The 2,664-nt window shown below is 43.0% G+C and overlaps 1 pseudogene; it reads right to left on the bottom strand.

Annotated features, from left to right (window-relative positions):
- Window positions 1-434: 434 nt before the first annotated feature.
- LOC129011613 (hsc70-interacting protein-like) lies at window positions 435-1,584 on the bottom strand (annotated as a pseudogene).
- Window positions 1,585-2,664: the final 1,080 nt, after the last annotated feature.

The following is a 2,664-nucleotide window of genomic DNA, read 5'->3' as shown; positions in this document are numbered from 1 at the left end:
GAAGTGGAATCAAAAGAGAAAACTTCAGAATCTATGCTATCAACTTTTCTTTTTTCTAATCCTCAAATGAGTTATGTTTGCCTTGCACTAATAACTTTTATTTCACTCAAATTAGAGCAATAATCTTCCATACATAAGTATCTTCCCTGCCCAATAATTCAAAGAAAAAAAATCCAAAATGATTAGTAAAGAAAAATATAAGAATTAACAGACGCTTTAAATTTGTTTTAAATATTTTGAAGATTTAAAAAGTGTTTAAAGTTTGTAATTCCTAGTAGGAAAACATTATCTGAATGAATACCCTAATGGCAAACCACTATAAAATGCTTCAGCTGCATTTGGGGGAGGGGGTAGGGATTATCTTCAAAGCACCCCAGCTCTCTTGGTGAGAAGGTCAGAGGTACATTGGTTTGTATTATTGCAACATCCATAAGGTGATCTAGGTTGCTTTTCCTTCAGCAAGGGCTTTATTTATCAGAAGGGCATTACGCTTGACCTCCAAATTTGGCTGACAATTTACTGATGAGATTCATAATCTTTGGGTTGCTCTGGTATTTTGACATATTTGCTGGGTTCTGAGCCACATCCTGGAAGACCACCATAACTTCTGGATCCCGCATGGCTGCAAGAACCTTTGGATCACTAAGAATTTCATTGAGTCCAGGCATTCCGGCCATTCCAGGTATGCCCCCTCCCATTCCAGTCATTCCTCCAGGAAAATTACCAGGCATTCCCCCAGGAAAGCCACCTGGAAAAGAGCCATACTGAGCTCCTGACTGTCATCTGGCTTCTTCCTCCCTCTGGGCTCTCTCATGCTCTTCTCGAGCCTTCTTAACTCGTTCTATTCTTTCCTTGATCTCTCGCTCTTCACGTTTTCACTCATACTTTCTCTGATGTTCTGCAATTTTCTGTGCCCTAGGTTGAACTTCTTTCAGCATTGCACTAGCATCTTCATTATAATCCAATTTACAGGCAAGGGCAAGATCATGGGCTGCTTCTTCCCAGTGGCCTAGAAGTCTGTGTGCTTTCCCCCGCCTCTTGTAAGGCTGAGCTGAATCAGGATTTATTTCAATGGCTCTGTCACAGTCTCGGATGGCAGCATTTGGCTTCTGTAATTTGACGAAGACACTGGCCCTCTTGGCATACAAAATGGCCAAGCAGGGAGTCAGCTTGATGGCATCTGTGAATAAGTCAATGGCTTTCTGGAGTTCACCATCATTTAGGGCTTCAATAGCAGCCACTTTTTTATCATTTGCCTGATCCATCATCTCCTGTTATCTCCGCATTTTCATCTCCCATTTCTTGAGGAGCATCAGTGTCTGGTTCAATCACACCTTCTTTATCAATTTCTAGATCACTTTCCTCACTTGATGCTTCGTCTGCCTTTAAGTCTTCCTCCACCTTCTTACTATCAGGTTTTTCTTCCTTGGTATTTTCTTCTGATTCAGCTTTCTGAGTAGCAGTACCTCCCATGCTCTCCACCCACTCCCTCAGGAAGCGCATTTCCTCGGTGTGCAGAACGCTCAGATCCTGCTTACACATTTTCACAAAGGTCCGAAGCTCGTTCACTTTGCGGGGGTCCATGGTAGGGAGATGGTGGGCGAAGCCTGGGGACTGCGGCCCGGTTCCAGGCCCAGGCGCTGGCTCAGCGTGACCGCGCAGAAGGGGGCGGCTGCCTATGCTATCAACTTTTCAAGCCGGGTTTCTCAATCCAGTTTTCTGAAATATTCAACCTGAAGTTGCCTAGTCTAGTATCAATATGCATTCATTCTAACAATATAATGTACAAAGGATTGTAAATACCCTATCCTTTGGTGATACTGTCATTCAACAAACATGTACTAAGAGCTCACTACAGATCCAGAGGCAGAATTAAGAGTGCCAGGAATGCAAAGAGGAATGCCACATATCCCATGCCTTAGAAAACCTCACAGTCTAGAGGGGAAAACAGGGTGACTGAAGCACTGACCCTGACCGAGCATACTTAGAACCTGATCCGGGTTCCTGGAAAAGTCTCCTAATACAAATGCTCATTTATAATGTTTACCTTAGTTTTTAGAAAGATTTGATCATATTAGTCACTTGATTATAGAAAACCATTTTTTTGTTTTGTTTTTTCATTTTGTTTTGTTTTGAGATGGAGTCTCGCTCTGTCTCCCAGGCTGGAATGCAGCGGCGCGATCTCGGCTCACTGCAACCTCCGCCTCCCGGGTTCAAGCGATTCTCCTGCCTCAGCCTCCCGAGTAGCTGGGACTACAGGCACGCACCACCACCCCCAGCTAATTTTTGTATTTTTAGTAGAGATGGGGTTTCACCATGTTGGCCAGGATGATCTCCATCTCTTCACCTCGTGATCTGCCCGCCTTGGCCTCCCAAAGTGCTGGGATTATAGGCATGAGCCACCGCGCCCGGCCGATTATAGTAAACTGTTAAATCCAATTGTCACATCCTTGGATACATATGTAATATGTAATTATTATAATTATTACTTTAGATTATAGCGAGAGATAGGCAGTTAGCAAGAAAGGAAGGAATGAGCTATCAAGTTACCAAATTATTTTGAAGTTCCTCTCTACTTGAATTTTTAAAACTTTTTTTTATTAACCCACAATCAAAAACACTACTCAGTCCCTCCAGCTTCTGCAACTTTTACTGTCTATGTTC

Source organism: Pongo pygmaeus, chromosome 14 (assembly GCF_028885625.2).
Source record: "Pongo pygmaeus isolate AG05252 chromosome 14, NHGRI_mPonPyg2-v2.0_pri, whole genome shotgun sequence".
Taxonomy (NCBI): domain Eukaryota; kingdom Metazoa; phylum Chordata; class Mammalia; order Primates; family Hominidae; genus Pongo; species Pongo pygmaeus.
This window is presented reverse-complemented; position numbering and strand designations above follow the sequence as displayed.